This window comes from Lolium perenne, chromosome 2 (genome assembly GCF_019359855.2).
Source record: "Lolium perenne isolate Kyuss_39 chromosome 2, Kyuss_2.0, whole genome shotgun sequence".
NCBI lineage: Eukaryota > Viridiplantae > Streptophyta > Magnoliopsida > Poales > Poaceae > Lolium > Lolium perenne.
The window spans coordinates 117863106-117881633 of record NC_067245.2 but is presented as its reverse complement, the minus strand read 5'-3'; positions in this window follow the sequence as shown (position 1 = coordinate 117881633).

The window sequence follows — 18528 nt, the reverse complement described above, 5'->3', positions numbered from 1 at the left end:
ATTTTGTCCAGTGGCTTTATAATTTGGATGTCCCTGATGATGAGGACTGGTTGTTCATGGGGGATTTCAACTTCATTCGTTCCCAGGACAACAGAAATAAGCCAGGCGGTGATATGAATGATATTTTTCTGTTTAATGAGATAATTAGTCATTTAGGACTACTTGAATTGCCACTTAAAGGCCGATCCTTCACTTGGTCAAATATGCAGAATGAACCACTTTTGGAACAGTTGGATTGGTTTTTCACGTCGATAAATTGGACAGATTCTTACCCCAATACTTTGGTTCACCCTCTTGCAAAAACAACTTCGGATCATGTCCCTTGTAATGTAATCATTCAAACCTCCATCCCTAAGGTCAGATTGTTTCGTTTTGAGAATTTCTGGCCAGAGCAGCCTGGTTTTATGGAGTGTGTGTCTAGTGCATGGCAGAAAGAGTATACAGCAAGTAATGCGGCGTCCTTGCTTGTTAAGAAGCTAAAAGGGCTTAGAGCTTGTCTCAAGAAATGGAAAATTAGTTTGTCCAAACTAAAGGATTTAATTGCCAAATGTAATATGGTTATTTTGTTCTTTGATAACTTGGAAGAGTATAGGAACCTGTTTTTGCCTGAGGACAATTTTCGAAAGATGGTCAAGCAAAGATCGGGATAAATTGTTGCATGCTCAAGAGAATCTTTGGAAGAAGAGATGTACCATTCGATGGATCAAGCAAGGGGAGGAGAATACAAAATATTTTCATGCAATGGCGACAGAAAGGTATAGGAGAAATAACATTGCATCTTTGATGACAGAAGATGGAAGGCAAGTCAATAATCATGAAGAGATGGCAGGTATTGCTTGGGGTTGTTATAAATCTAGGATGGGATCTTCTCAAGGTATTGATATGAAGTTTGATTTAAGTGTTATTTTGCAAAGAGTGGAGGGACTAGATGATTTGGCAGTGCCTTTCACTGCTGAAGAAATGGACAAGGTAGTTAAAGGAATGCATGTTGATAAGGCTCCAGGACCAGATGGCTTCAATGGTTTGTTTATGAAGAAATGCTGGCATATTATCAAGCAAGATTTCTATAATCTGGCTAATGAGTTTTGTCAGGGCACTATTAATCTTGAGCATATTAATACTTCATACATTTCTTTGGTGCCTAAGAAACAGTCAGCTGAGAGTATTAATGACTATAGACCAATTTCCTTGACAAATTGTTGTCTTAAGTTTCTAACGAAAATGGCGGCTGACAGGTTTCAGAAGGTCATCATGCAATGTATACATAAGAACCAATATGGGTTTATTAAAAGTAGGACAATTCATGACTGTCTTGCTTGGACTTTTGAATATATTCATCAGTGTAAAGCCTCTAAGAAGCCAGTGGTAATTTTGAAACTTGATTTCGAGAAGGCCTTTGACACCATTGAGCATGAGGTGATTTATAAGATTTTGAGGAGGAAGGGTTTCAGTAAAGAATGGATTGCTTGGGTAAGAATGATTCTTGAGTCTGGTATATCTTCAGTCTTGATCAATGGGGTTCCTGGCAAACAGTTTAGATGTAAAAGGGGAGTAAGGCAGGGTGATCCCCTTTCTCCTTTGTTATTTGTTCTTGGGGCAGATTTGCTGCAATCAGTGGTGAATGACTTGTTACAGAGAGGTCTTATTTCTTTGCCCATTCATACTGGTGATCCAGACTTCCCAATTATTCAGTATGCAGATGACACCTTGCTGATAGTTCCTGCTGACAGTGTTCAATTGTCTGTCCTCAAGGAAGCTTTACAAGATTTCAGCTCTTCAACTGGCTTGAGAGTTAATTTTCACAAGTCCTGCATGTTGCCCTTGAATCTATCTGATGATGAGGTGGCTGTGTTAGCCAGGGATTTTGGTTGCCAGGTTGGGGTGATGCCTTTTACATACTTGGGGTTGCCTTTGGGGACTACCAGGCCGTCTATGCAGGATTTGTTACCAATGGTTGATCGTATGGAGAGGAGACTGACGGCAAGCTCTTCCTTGCTAGCATATGGTGGGAGGCTACAATTAATTCAATCATGTCTAAGCTCGATGCCTATTTTTTTCCTGTGTACCTTGAGCATACCTGTTGGCATTATCAAACAGCTTAACAGGATTATTAGGCAGTGTTTGTGGAGAAAGAAAAAGGGGGAGTGTACCACTAATCAGTCCTTGGCCTCATGGGATATGATTTGCAAACCCAAACAGAGTGGGGGTTTGGGAGTGATGGACTTTAAATTGCAGAATGAGGCACTCTTGTTAAAGCACTTGCATAATTTTTTTAACCATGCTGATTTACCATGGGTTCAGCTGGTTTGGAACTATTATCCAGAAGGTGTGCCTCATGCTTCTAAGCTTTGTGGATCATTTTGGTGGAGGGATGTGATGAAATTGTCTGATTTATATAGGTCTGTCACCTCTGTTACTGTTAAAGAGGGAAGTACAGCGCTATTCTGGGCAGATAAATGGAATGGGATTTGTCCTCAGGAGAAGTTCCCAAGGCTCTATTCTTACACTATAAATCAGACTCTATCTGTCAAGGAGGCATTATTAATCCCTGATATTCATGATTTGTTTGAAAGGCCATTATCTCAACAGGCAGCCATGGAGTTAGTAGAATTGCAGAGCTTTATACAAAATGTTGACCTGCAACCTAATGGGAAAGATGAATGGCGAACTGTCTGGAAAGATGGCGATTACACTGCGCAACGCTTTTATCGTCACAGATTCAGCAATCTTACTTGTGATAAGGTATACCATTGGATATGGAACAGTAAGTGTTTGCAGAAGCTTAAAGTGTTTGCATGGTTGTTAATGAGTGATAGACTTAACACAAAGGATATGTTGAAAAGAAGGCATTGGAATGTCACGTCGGATCATCATTGTGTTCTCTGTTTTTCTCATGCGTATGAGGACAGGATCCATCTGTTTTTTGATTGTGTGTTCAGTCTGAGGGTTTGGGCTTATTTGCAGATTGATTGGTCCATAGGAGTGACCATTGAAGAGAAATTTAAACATGCAAGGAAAGAGTTTGGGAAGCCTTTCTTCACAGAGGTGGTCATCTTGGCAACCTGGCACATTTGGAACCAGAGGAATGGATTGATTTTTCAGCAGATAAGACCATCTTTCAGATCTTGGAAGAGAGACTTTATTAATGGACTGTCTCTGCATAAGCATAGGATTAAGAAAAATGATTTAGCACAGTTCCAGGCTTGGATTTTTTCTCTACCTTAGGCTTTAGTTTTTTGCCTTGTATATATTGTACATTTGTAACTCTTTTTGGCTTTTTATTTAAATAAATTGCTGTGAGGCTTTGCCTCACAGTTCCTCTTCAAAAAAAATAATTTTATGCATGAGACTCATGATAAGAATGCTTTATGTGATAGTTATATTGTTGAGTTTTCTCATGATACTACTGAAAGTTATTATGAGAGAGGAAAATATGGTTGTAGAAATTTTCATGTTACTAAAACACCTCTCTATGTGCTGAAATTTTTGAAGCTACACTTGTTTTATCTTCCTATGCTTGTTACTTTGCTCTTCATGAACTTGTTTATTTACAAGATTCCTATGCATAGGAAGCATGTTAGACTTAAATGTGTTTTAAATTTGCCCCTTGATGCTCTCTTTCGCTTCAAATACTATTTCTTGCGAGTGCATCATTAAAACTGCTGAGCCCATCTTAATGGCTATAAAGAAAGAACTTCTTGGGAGATAACCCATGTGTTATTTTGCTACAGTATTTTGTTTTATATTTGTGTCTTGGAAGTTGTTTACTACTGTAGCAACCTCTCCTTATCTTAGTTTTGTGTTTTGTTGTGCCAAGTAAAGTCGTTGATAGTAAAGTTCATACTAGATTTGGATTACTGCGCAGAAACAGATTTCTTTGCTGTCACGAATCTGGGCTGTTTTCTCTGTAGGTAACTCAGAAAATTATGCCAATTTACGTGAGTGATCCTCAGATATGTACGCAACTTTCATTCAATTTGAGCATTTTCATTTGAGCAAGTCTGGTGCCTCGATAAAATTCGTCAATACGAACTATTCTGTTTTGACAGATTCTGCCTTTTATTTCGCATTGCCTCTTTTGCTATGTTGGATGAATTTCTTTGATCCATGAATGTCCAGTAGCTTTATGCAATGTCCAGAAGTGTTAAGAATGATTGTGTCACCTCTGAACATGTTAATTTTTATTGTTCACTAACCCTCTAATGAGTTGTTCTAAGTTTGGTGTGGAGGAAGTTTTCAAGGATCAAGAGAGGAGTATGATGCAACATGATCAAGGAGAGTGAAAGCTCTAAGCTTGGGGATGCCCCGGTGGTTCACCCCTGCATATATCAAGAAGACTCAAGCGTCTAAGCTTGGGGATGCCCAAGGCATCCCCTTCTTCATCGACAACATTATCAGGTTCCTCCCCTGAAACTATATTTTTATTCCATCACATCTTATGTGCTTTGCTTGGAGCGTCGGTTTGTTTTTGTTTTTTGTTTTGTTTGAATAAAATGGATCCTAGCATTCACTTTGTGGGAGAGAGACACGCTCCGCTGTAGCATATGGACAAGTATGTCCTTAGTTTCTACTCATAGTATTCATGGCGAAGTTTCTTCTTCGTTAAATTGTTATATGGTTGGAATTGGAAAATGATACATGTAGTAAATTGCTATAATGTCTTGGATAATGTGATACTTGGCAATTGTTGTGCTCATGTTTAAGCTCTTGCATCATATACTTTGCACCCATTAATGAAGAAATACATAGAGCATGCTAAAATTTGGTTTGCATATTTGGTCTCTCTAAGGTCTAGATAATTTCTAGTATTGAGTTTGAACAACAAGGAAGACGGTGTAGAGTCTTATAATGTTTTCAATATGTCTTTTATGTAAGTTTTGCTGCACCGGTTCATCCTTGTGTTTGTTTCAAATAGCCTTGCTAGCCTAAACCTTGTATCGAGAGGGAATACTTCTCATGCATCCAAAATACTTGAGCCAACCACTATGCCATTTGTGTCCACCATACCTACCTACTACATGGTATTTCTCCTCCATTCCAAAGTAAATTGCTTGAGTGCTACCTTTAAAATTCCATCATTCACCTTTGCAATATATAGCTCATGGGACAAATAGCTTAAAAACTATTGTGGTATTGAATATGTACTTATGCACTTTATCTCTTATTAAGTTGCTTGTTGTGCGATAACCATGTTTCTGGGGACGCCATCAACTATTCTTTGTTGAATTTCATATGAGTTGCTATGCATGTTCGTCTTGTCTGAAGTAAGTGAGATCTACCACCTTATGGTTAAGCATGCATATTGTTAGAGAAGAACATTGGGCCGCTAACTAAAGCCATGATCCATGGTGGAAGTTTCAGTTTTGGACAATATCCTCAATCTCATATGAGAAAATTAATTGTTGTTACATGCTTATGCATAAAAGAGGAGTCCATTATCTGTTGTCTATGTTGCCCCGGTATGGATGTCTAAGTTGAGAATAATCAATAGCGAGAAATCTGATGCGAGCTTTCTCCTTAGACCTTTGTACAGGCGGCATAGAGGTACCCCTTTGTGACACTTGGCTAAAACATGTGCATTGCGATGATCCGGTAGTCCAAGCTAATTAGGACAAGGTGCGGGCACTATTAGTATACTATGCATGAGGCTTGCAACTTGTAAGATATAATTTACATGATACATATGCTTTATTACTACCGTTGACAAAATTGTTTCATGTTTTCAAAATAAAAGCTCTAGCACAAATATAGCAATCGATGCTTTCCTCTTTGAAGGACCATTCTTTTACTTTTATGTTGAGTCAGTTCACCTATTTCTCTCCACCTCAAGAAGCAAACACTTGTGTGAACTGTGTATTGATTCCTACATACTTGCATATTGCACTTATTATATTACTCTATGTTGACAATTATCCATGAGATATACATGTTATAAGTTGAAAGCAACCGCTGAAACTTCATCTTCCTTTGTGTTGCTTCAATGCCTTTACAATGAATTATTGCTTTATGAGTTAACTCTTATGCAAGACTTATTGATGCTTGTCTTGAAGTGCTATTCATGAAAAGTCTTTGCTATATGATTCACTTGTTTACTCATGTCATATACATTATTTTGATCGCTGCATTCACTACATATGCTTTACAAATAGTATGATCAAGGTTATGATGGCATGTCACTCCAGAAATTATCTTTGTTATCGTTTTACCTGCTCGGGACGAGCAGAACTAAGCTTGGGGATGCTGATACGTCTCCGACGTATCGATAATTTCTTATGTTCCATGCCACATTATTGATGTTATCTACATGTTTTATGCACACTTTATGTCATATTCGTACATTTTCTGGAACTAACCTATTAACAAGATGCCGAAGTGCCAGTTCTTGTTTTCTGCTATTTTTGGTTTCAGAAATCCTAGTAACGAAATATTCTCGGAATCGGACGAAATCAACGCCCAGGTTCCTATTTTGCCCGGAAGCATCCAGAACACCCGAGAGCCGCCAGAGGGAAGCCCTGGGGGCCCCACACTACACCCTGGTGTAGCCAGAGGGGGGGTCGCGCCGCCCTATGGTGTGGTGGCCCCAGGCCCCCTCCGAGGCTGCCCTTCCGCCTATTTAAAGCCTCCGTCGCGAAAACCCTATCACGTTCGACAAAACCAGAGAAAACCTTCCAGAGCCGCCGCCATCACGAAGCCAAGATCTGGGGGACAGGAGTCTCTGTTCCGGCACGCCGCCGGGACGGGGAAGTGCCCCCGGAAGGCTCCTCCATCGACACCGCTGCCATCTCCACCGCCATCTTCATCACCGCTGCTGCTCCCATGAGGAGGGAGTAGTTCTCCATCGAGGCTCGGGGCTGTACCGGTAGCTATGTGGTTCATCTCTCTCCTATGTACTTCAATACAATAATCTCATGACCTGCCTTACATGATTGAGATTCATATGATGATGCTTGTAATCTAGATGTCATTATGCTAGTCAAGTGAATTTTACTTATGTGATCTCCGGAGACTCCTTGTCCCACGTGTGTAAAGGTGACAGTGTGTGCACCGTGTGGGTCTCTTAAGCTATATTTCACAGAATACTTATTCACTGTTATGAATGGCATAGTGAAGTGCTTATTTATATCCCTTTATGATTGCAATGTGTTTTGTATCACAATTTATCTATGTGCTACTCTAGCAATGTTATTAAAGTAGTTTTATTCCTCCTGCACGGTGTAATGGTGACAGTGTGTGCATCCGTGTTAGTACTTGGCGTATGCTATGATTATGATCTCTTGTAGATTATGAAGTTAACTATTGCTATGATGGTATTGATGTGATCTATTCCTCCTACATAGTGTGAAGGTGACAGTGTGCATACTATGTTAGTACTTGGTTTAGTCGAATTGATCTTTCATGCACTCTAAGGTTATTTAAATATGGACATTGAATTGTGGAGCTTGTTAACTCCGGCATTGAGGGTTCGTGTAATCCTACGCAATGTGTTCATCATCCAACAAGAGTGTAGAGTATGCATTTATCTATTCTGTTATGTGATCAATGTTGAGAGTGTCCACTAGTGAAAGTCTGATCCCTAGGCCTTGTTCCTAAATACTGCTATCGCTGCTTGTTTACTATTTTACTGCATTACTACTGCTGCGTTACTACTGCTTGTTTACTGTCCTGGGCAAAGCACTTTTCTGGTGCCGTTGCCATTGCTCATATATATTCATACCACTTGTATTTCACTATCTCTTCGCCGAACTAGTGCACCTATTAGGTGTGTTGGGGACACAAGAGACTTCTTGCTTTGTGGTTGCAGGGTTGCATGAGAGGGATATCTTTGACCTCTTCCTCCCTGAGTTCGATAAACCTTGGGTGATCCACTTAAGGGAAACTTGCTGCTGTTCTACAAACCTCTGCTCTTGGAGGCCCAACACTGTCTACAGGAAAAGGAGGGGGCGTAGACATCAGCGTGGTATTTTTCGTGCGGTAGGTCAAGAGGGAACACGACTTTCTTGGCCTCCTCGGTACTACTTGGCAATGTGTTCCCCTCCGGGAGACGATCGTGCTAGAATTTCAAGTTCTTGCTGAAGCTAGAGTCGGTCCACTTGTTATGCGTCTTCATCTGCAGATAATCAAGTGTTACATGCAAGCGTGTATCCTGCGGACGACACCCAGGAAAGATCGGAGTCATCCCATCTTTCTCCATTTGCGACAGCTTGGCTCTCTCTCTGGTTGCAGCTCTGTCGTTGCTCGTCTCCTGCAGGAGCAGATCTTGAACATGAGAGTCCCGCAAGGCCGAAATTAGAGGGGTCACGCCAGAATCTTCTTCTTCATCATGATGATCTTCTCCGCATGCATCTTCTTCTTCATGATGATCTTCTCCGCCGACTTCTTCTTCATGATGATAGTCCCCGTTGACATGATGATAGTCTTCTTCATGATGATAGTCGTCTCGCTCGACATGGTCTTCATGCGCACCATTTGATGGGGCCATCCGCGCCTGGTTGTCTTGCATGAAACCGCGCCTCCGCAGGTGCTCCTCCAGATGTCCGGAATCAGGGTTGATCCAGCGCTCGAGTTTGCATGATCGACACGGACATCTTAACTGACGCCTATTGTTCTGAATCATGTCATCCTTTGCATCTATCTTGTATCTAGAGATTCGAGCGGAACTCATCGAGAGGATGATACGTCTCCGACGTATCGATAATTTCTGATGTTCCATGCTTGTTTTATGACAATACCTACATGTTTTGTTCACACTTTATATCGTTTTTATGCGTTTTCCGGAACTAACCTATTGACGAGATGCCGAAGTGCCAGTTCCTGTTTTCTGCTGTTTTTGGTTTCAGAAATCCTAGTAAGGAAATATTCTCGGAATTGGACGAAATCAACGCCTAGAATCTTAAAATTCCACGAAGCTTCCAGAACACCCGAGAGGAACCAGAGGGGGGCCACAGGGCCGCCACACACCAGGCCGGCGCGGGCCAGGGGTGGGCCGCGCCCCCCTATGGTGTCACCGCCTCGTCAGCCTTCCGACTCCGCCTCTTTGCCTATTTAAAGGTCCCTGACCTAAATCTTCGATATGGAAAAGCCACGGTACGAGAAACCTTCCAGAGCCGCCGCCATCGCGAAGCCAAGATCTGGGGGACAGGAGTCTCTGTTCCGGCACACCGCCGGGACGGGGAAGTGCCCCCGGAAGGCTTCTCCATCGACACCGCTACCATCTCCATCGCCATCTTCATCACCGCTGCTGTCTCCCATGAGGAGGGAGTAGTTCTCCATCGAGGCTAAGGGCTGTACCGGTAGCTATGTGGTTAATCTCTCTCCCTATGTACTTCAATACAATGATCTCATGAGCTGCCTTACATGATTGAGATTCATATGAGTTTTGTATCACTATTCATCTATGTGCTACTCTAGTGATGTTATTAAAGTACTCTATTCCTCCTGCACGGTGTAATGGTGACAGTGTGTGCATCGTGTAGTACTTGGCGTAGGTTATGATTGTAATCTCTTGTAGATTATGAAGTTAATTATTGCTATGATAGTATTGATGCGATCTATGCCTCCTTCATAGTGTGATGGTGATAGTGTGCATGCTATGTTAGTACTTGGTGTAGTTGTGTTGATCTATCATGCACTCTAAGGTTATTTAAACATGAATATATAATATTGTGGAGCTTGTTAACTCCGGCATTGAGGGTTCGTGTAATCCTACGCAATTAGTGGTGTTCATCATCCAACAACAGAGTGTAGAGTATAGCATTTATCTATTCTGTTATGTGACCAATGTTGAGAGTGTCCACTAGTGAAAGTATAATCCCTAGGCCTTGTTCCTAAATACTGCAATCATCGCTGCTTGTTTACTGTTTTACTGCATCTATACTGCCTGCAATATTACCACCATCAACCACACGCCAGTCGTAGCATCAAGCTATTTTCTGGTACCATTACTACTGCTCATATATATTCATACCACCTGTATTTCACTATCTCTTCGTCGAACTAGTGCACCTATACATCTGACAAGTGTATTAGGTGTGTTGGGGACACAAGAGACTTCTTGCTTTGTGGTTGCAGGGTTGCTTGAGAGGGATATCTTTGACCTCTTCCTCCCTGAGTTCGATAAACCTTGGGTGATCCACTTAAGGGAAACTTGCTGCTGTTCTACAAACCTCTGCTCTTGGAGGCCCAACACTGCCTACAAGAATAGAAGCACCCGTAGACATCAGAGGACCATGCTTGCCTGCAAATGGTATACATAGAATAGGAAATTAGAACCGCAACACATGCACACACATGCATGGGCCGTACCTCTCCTCAAGGTATTACATGGAGCGAAAAAAATCGGCATGACCTCTCCTCAAGGTAGGACATATGGGTAGTGCAAAAATTTGCCGAAACGGAAATGGATCAACATTTCGGCAAACATCCATGCACCACACCGGCACACACACAAGCGCTTCACCTGCAACAAGCATCCATAGACACGACGACCACACAAGATCTACAAGCATATGCATGTCTCCTCCAAGCATATGTATGTCTCCTCCAACTACTCACCTTGTAGATTCGATACCGAGATGAAACCGCGATTGATGAGTTGGAGAGGAGGAGAGAGAGTATGGAGAGCCTTCTCCTCAACTCCAATTATGTATCAACCAAAGTAAGTGCAATAAATAACCAAGCAAGTGAAAAGTATGACCAGAATGGTATGAGAGAGAAGGGGGGACGAGATAGATGGAGGAAGAAGAATGGCTTGGGTAGTGTGGTAGGTGGTAGGTTGGCTCTACTTTTGTATATCTGGTTCGCTAATTCTGTGGCGCACAGATCACAGTGCGCCACAGAATACCTTATTTCTGTGGCGCAGCCGAGACAATGCGCCACAGAATACCTTATTTTTGTGGCGCACTGCGGCGCTGCGCCACAGAATAACTTATTTCTGTGGCGCACCAAGCTCAGTGCGCCATAGAAATAGTGAAACCAATGATTGGGGTGGCAGGGTGTGGGCCCCACCAAGTTTCGGTGGCGCATGGATTCTTGGTGTGCCACAAAATTAAGCTATTTTTGTGGCGCACCGCGCCTGGTGCGCCACAAAATAACTTTCTGTGGCGCATTTTTGGTTGTGCGCCACAGAACTAAGCTCCCACCTATAAGAGTTTTCCTACTAGTGTATGCCCTCTCTCAATTTTTTTTGGCACATGCAAGTCCCTTGCAAGCCCTCTCTCTTTGATCTCTGCCTCTCTCTTTCTCTCTTTTTCCAGGGTGGAAACCCTAAGAGGGGACACTTTCCCCTCTCATCTCTTTTCTCTTTTTCTCTCTCTCTTTCCCTCTCTCATTTTCCTCTCTAGTTGGGCCGAGCCAACCCTCCCCTCTAATCCCCACCACCCTGGCACAACCCCAAAACCCAGCTACCCCTCCCCTCTCCCTCTCACCGGCCCAACATAACCAGACCACCCCTCCCGCCAAAACCCTAGCCCAGGACATCGCACGCGCGCACGCTTGGCTCGCTCCCGCGCGACTTAAACGGGCATGGCGCCTCGATCCGTCCCCAGCTCCTCGTCTTCACGCGCTTGCCTCATTCCCCTCCCCCAACGCTTTGTCGCGCGCACGTCGCCTCGTCTGCCGCACGTGGACGCTGCCCGCATTGGCCGCGGAAGATCTCCCTGTCCCCCTCTCTCTCCTATAAAAAACACCCCGCAGCCACCACCTCCCGCTTTCAACGCCTCGCCACACCACTCCACCTCGCCAGCACGCTGCAGTGCTGCTCGAGCTGCTGCTGCACGACGCCGACACTGCCTGTGGTCACCGCGAGGGTGACGCGCAGGTGGAGCTCGCCACGACGCTGCCCCACCTCTCCTTTCTTCCCCGTTGCCCCCCTCTGCCCTGCACCACCTAACCCTGCCCCTCTCTCGCCTAGGTTCGCCGGGGAACGCCGCCATCACGCTCGGGCCGTGCATCGCTGCGGAGAGGACGCCACCAGGAGCAGCTGCTGAGCAGGAACAAGACGACGCTAAGGCCGCCCCTGGACCCCTGCGCGACGCCACCACCTCACCTCGCCGTCACCGACCGCCGCCGCTGATCGCCGGTAAGCCTTGGCCGCCCCTCTCTTCCTCTCTTCTAGTGTGCAAGGCATGGACGTGGAGGAGACGACGGTCTGGTGCCATCGGATCTCCATCCCACGCCTGCATGGCCCATGCAGGCCACGTTGGCCATGCAGGCTTGGCCTGCCACGAGCCCCGACCCTTTTTCTTTTTTCCTTTCTCTTTTTCTTCCCGCGCCACCTGGAATTTCCTCTTGGGCCAGCCCATCTCTGCGCACTGGCGCGACCCAAATCCTTCCCGCCCAAATCAATTCGTTTAAAATTTTGAAACTCTGTTAAAATTTGAATTTGAATCCATGAGCATATTTGCAAATAACTTTAGTTTGACACATCCAATTAGAGTGAAACCAGTTGCGTTATAATCATATTTTCATTATCTTTCAGATGCCACTGGTATTGTATTTTTAGGATTTGTGTACGATTTTTGGCATCTTAAACTTGTTCTATGTGTACTGCAGACTCTAGCTAATTCCAAAAATGGTAGATTTAGTATTTTTGAGTGAATTTTGTTAGTCTTGTTTTAGTACTGGCCCTTTAGATTAATTAGTGATAGTCTCTGTTTATGTTAATTTGTTACTGTTAGTGATAGTGGTGTGTCATATGAAATGTTGAACCTAAACCCTTGGTTTTTACTCAAATCTTTGTCACCAGTTTTGTTCAAAAATGGCCAACTCATGTTTTAATCTTGCCAAGAAAATACCCTGCATACTTAGACTTGTTTTATTTAAACCTTGGTTCTTGAGTTATGTGTTGATTGTATGTTATTCATTTATTTTTGCGACACTAGATTCGAACGTGGGTGAAGTTGAAGGAGAGGAAGTGTGTGTGAAGGATTTGAAGAAGACCAAGGACTAGCCAACCAAGGCAAGCCATCTTTTGATCTATTGATGTTGTGTTACTTGTTATTGTTATCTTCTTGCTATCATTGTCTCTTGATTCATCTTGAGTTGATCCTCCTTATGTTGACACTATGCATGTTTATCCTAAGTATGTATGACCCCCTTGACACCTCAATTATCATCTCCTTAGTGGTATGATGGCTAGCATCATGCCCCTTGTTGTAATCTTAGTTCATCACAATAAAACCTTAGGTTGGGAAACCCCGATGTTTTATGTTCTAGAAAGACTTTGAAAACTTTGGGAAGATGTGGTCTTGCCCAAGTGTTGTTTCAAGAGGAAGGTCTTGATGTTTCAGAAAGTGGTACATGGTTAGTTGTTGACAAATAAAGGAAGTGTGGGTAAAATGCTTTTAAAAGAGCACTGCCTATAAGTGTTCGCCAACCCAACTTTTTAACGTGCAACCACACTACCCTGAGGTGGGACGGGGCTTACCTCATAGTTTGTTCTTCTTAACTTGGGACACCGCACAACTATATAATGGTAAGGTTACCATGAATCCGGGTTGTCGTTGATGGAGGCAATAGTATAACAGGATGCCTTCGGGGCTACCCGTCCGAACGACACTATGGGTCTCCCGACGTGGCAATGGAGTCACGCTCAAAGTGAGGTGAGCGGCGATGGTTTGCCGGGGAGGTACATACTCATAGGGTAGGATCCCGTGCTAAGATGAATAGGCGAAAGGTTATGTCCAATTTTTTGTCATGGCATAGTTGATATGCGGGGATGATGCCCACATGATAGACTCGCGGATTGTGGGGAAAGTGCGCAAACTTTGCAGAGTTGCAATCTATTTGAATAGCCGCGTCCACGATCATGGACGAGTTGAAATGGCTATACTTAACTGGGGCTAGTTTTATTTTAGAAATGATTTACAAAGAAAACGAGAAGAATGTTCTTGGAGTACCGGAAGGGTATGGGGAAGGTTGACGACCATATGGAGATGGTTGGATAGGAAATAAAAAGGGTCACCCCATCCTAGAGGTTTTATGTTGTAGAACTCCATTGAAGTATCTTCTTCAACAAAGATATAGAGATGTCATAGGACCTCTTTTGAAGTATCTTCTTCAATAAAGATATAGAGATGGCATAGCACCTATTTTGAAGTATCTTCTTTAACAAAGATATAGCGATTTCATAGGACCTCTTTTGAAGTATCTTCTTCAACAAAGATATAGAGATGTCATAGGACCCCTTTGAGCATCCCCTTCTACAAACATGCCGGGATGCTATATCCACAAGAGAAACTACTTCCCTTTCACATGCTATATCCACAAGACAAACTACTTCTCTTTCACATGCTATATCCACAAGACAAACTACTTCTCTTTCACATGCTATATCCACAAGAGAAACTACTTCTCTTTCACATGTTGTATCCACAAGAGAAACTAGACTTTCTCTCTCGTCTCCTTAGAGTAGTACTTGTTGTCTCACACTCTTGAAAAGTACCTTCTTGATGGTTTGCGAGTACAATTCCATTCTACTCACGACTTTATCCCTGGCTATTAACATGGCCAGACTATGAGGAGGAGTTCAAAGATGATGGAGGTTACCAGGACGACTATGCGACCAAGGACAATCTCCCAGTCAGCTGCTTATAGGGTTTAAGGCATGACTTGGGCCCGACACCGTTGATTTGTATCCGCTGCAAGTGTTTGTTGAACTCAGCCCGAAGTGGCATTTATGTAAGACTTGGTCATGTGACCATTTTTAAGACTTATTTATTCGATACTATGTAATGGATGTTGTAACTCTGGATATCAGTTCGGTTATGGGCTCACGGCGCACTGATCATGGGATCGTGAGTTGAATACATAACGGGTATTTCGGACGGCTAGTCCGGGGTCCCCACAGAGCTGGTATCAGAGCCATCCTGACTGTAGGGGACCTTAGTTAGCATGGGCGTTAATATAGGACAAAAATACTTTCGATATCAAAAATGAGATGACTATATGCTGAAATAATGCCTTGTCTCTCCCCTAAGTTCTCTTAAATCTAAGTTCCTTGCATTAATTCTTAAAGTTTTACTTTATGTACTTAAAATTTTGCACACCTTGGTCATATTACTAATTACAACCTTAAAATTTTGTGTAGATGGCTAACGTCATGTACACCAAGATCCATCAGCTTGGTGTTGAGCAGCCTCGTTACCTCTTTGAGTCCACCCTTATCGAGGTGTCGCAGGCCGTGGGACGCTTGCTTCCCGAGGTGAAGGGCGGGCAGAGGGAGAGGATGGAGGACGGAGAGCTGTCCTAGATGGTGGTGTGCACTCTTCGGGGTTCCCATGGGGCGAACCTCGAGGAGATCGAGATCCAACTGTTTGATCGCACTTGGGAGGAAGGACTTGTGTGGGTGATGCATGCAGCCCTTGTTCGCCTTGTGTTTCACCACCGTGAGGAGCTGGAGTCGAAGGGATTTCCCCATGCTCACCTGGGATGCCGCGACGAGGAGGGCATCCCCACCGTGGTGCCTTACACTTGCCCCCTCGGTCATCAGGCCGCACAGATGGAGTACCTTCTCTACAAGACTCAGGCCAGCCTCGACTCCAACAGAATGGAGAATGAGGTGCTGAAGGCTGAGCTGAAGGAGGCCAAGGAGGAGTTGAAGTTGGCGAAGCTCGAGGGCCGCCGCTAGAGGAGGCTGAAGCTTCGAGTTAGAGTGTCCAACTACATGCTGAAGGTCAAGGTGATGCACCTCAAGAACGCCCTCCGAGAGGCCGAGGACAAGATAGAGACTCTTCAAGACAAGGGTGAGGATCTCCGTAAGGAGAATGCCGCACTCCTGTGTGACGATGATGACTACATGGAGGATGAGGGGTACAACTGTTACGGGTAGGACAAGGATGAGGATGAAGAAGACCTCGCCTTCATCAACGACGAGCCCGAGGACCCCGAGCCCCTCCCCTCCCAGGAGATAGTTGCGGATGATGAGGAGGACCCTGAGGAGCCCTCGTTCAAAGGACGGCACCATTGTCCTTGACGACGACTAGTTGAGCACTTTCGATAGTGATGTCTTGTTATGTTATCCCTCTTGTATCGCGGCATACGATGTTGGTCCAGCTGTGACCTTGACATGGTTGTGAAACTATGATCTTTTGGTAGTATCTATGCTATGGTTATGTTTGCATATGTTTATGTGTTTATGCTATTCAAGTTTTCAACAAGTTTTTATGCGTCATACCCCCCTTAGAAGATCCTTTCCTATTGGAGTTTTTCCCTTTTGCCTTATACCTTTGTCTCATCAGATGGTTGAAACTCGCCGTGGCGGCTCAAGCCAGGATGACCCTCCACCCCCACCCCCACCTGATCCCAACATGACCCAGATCTTGCGCCTTATGATGGAGGATCTCCAAGCCACCCGAGCTGAAAGTCAGGCCAACATCGCGACACTGCGGTAGATTGCACATCTCGCCGTGGGTAACAACAATAACAACAAAGAGGGGAATGGTTAGGAAGCACCAAGGTCCCGACTGAGAGACTTCCAGAACACCAACCCACCTGTGTTCTCCAAGTGCATTGCACCCCTTGATGCGGACAACTAGCTGCGCACCATTGAGAACAATCTGGAAGTTGCAGCTGTTGGAGACAATGAGAAGGTTCTTCTCGCCACGCACTTCCTTGCTAGACCTACTAGGGCATGGTGGGACAATTTCAAGGCCATGCAAGCTAAAAACCATGTGATCAACTAGGAGGAGTTCACCACTAAGTTCTGCAAGGCCCACATCCCCACTGGACTGATCAAGATGAAGCGGGATGAATTCTTTAACATGAAGCAGAACAACACTAGTGTGGTTGAGTACCTTGACAAGTTCAACACTCTGGCTAGGTATGCCCCTCATGACACCGACACCGATGAGAAAAAACGAGACCGTTTCCTAAATGGTCTGCATGAGGAGATCCAGAGCATCATAGTGGTTGTTCCCTATCCTGACCTGGAAGAGCTAGTGGATGCCACCATCATGGTGGAGTCCAAGCGCAAGGATGCCAATGAAACCCGCAAGCGCAAGATGCAACAGCAGCAGAGTGGACCCAACAATGCAAGGTTCTGATACGTCCCAAATGTATCAATATTTTTTTATGCTCCATGCTTGTTTTGTTACAATTCTTATATGTTTTATGTGCACTTTTCCACACTTTTTAGCATTTTCTGGGACTAACCTATTAACGCAGTGCCGCAGTGCCAGCTGTTTTCTGCTATTTTTGTGTTTCAAAAAAGTTGTACATGAAAGTTTCTCGGAATTGGACGAAACAAAAGCTCATAGTCTTATTTTTCCGGGATGAAGACGGAGGCAGAAGGACACGCGCAGGAGAACTGCCATGTGGCAGTACATAGGGCAGGCGCAGCCCCACCCTTGGCCGCGCCTGGCCTGTATACTGGCGCCTCGTCGCCTCGTTTTCTCCGCCCTTCCACCTATTTATTCCTCGTATCAGGAAAACCCCAGGGACCCGAGCCTCCATCCACGAAAAGTTCCTAAGCAGCCGTCAACCGAAACCCTAGTTCGGGAGGGTTCTGCAGTCCATCCTGGCACCCTGCCGGAGAGGGAAATCACCGCCGGAGGCCTCTACATCGCAATGTCTTCATCCGAGGTGATGCATGAGTAGTTCTCCATGGGACCATGGGTCCATAGCAGTAGCTAGATGTCTGTCCTCTCCTTGTTGTGCTTCATGTATAGATCTTGTGAGCTGCCTAACATGATCAAGATCATCTATTTGTAATTTCTACATGTTGGTTTGATGTGGATCCGATTTATAGAGAGATTGCTTTGGTTGACATTATGTATTATGTTATTATGATCTTGCATGCTCTCCGTTTCTAGTAGATGCTCTGGCCAAGTAGATGCTAGCGACTCCAAGAGGGAGTATTTATGCTCGATAGTGGGTTCATGCCTCTATTTAACCATGGGAAGTGACCTCATTCTCTACGGTTGTAGATGTGTTGTTGCTACTAGGGAGAAAACAGCGGTGTTCTCTTCAAGGGTAGTTTCATCGTTTACTTTACACACATTGCTTAAAACGATAGTTCGTTGCTTGCAACTTAATACTGGAGGGTGTCGCGGATGCAATCCTGAAGGTGGATTATTAGTCATAGATGCAGTTGGATTACGGTCTATGTATATTGTTTTAATGCCCGCATACTTTCATAGCATGTATTCTGCACCAACCATTAGCGTAGAATCTCTGTTTGTTAATTGCCCATCTGTAATTTGTTTACCCAGCATATTTATTTATTGGGGAGGCGCCTCTAGTGAACGGTGGACCCCGTTCCTTCTTCTTTTAATTTCAATATTCTACAACATTTTTCTGTTCTGTTCTCTGCAAACAATTATTCTTCCACACGGTTCGTTTAATCCTTTGTTTTCAGCAAAACCAGTGAGCTTGACAACCTCGCTGAAAGTTGGGGACAAAGTACTTGGTTGTTTGTGTGCAGGTCTCCATGTTGCTGCTGACGCCGGCAGTGCGCCCTGCCACGAGTTGGTTCGCAACACCTCGGGAGAGAACGTTTTTCTCCTACTGGTCGATAAACCTTGGTTTCTTACT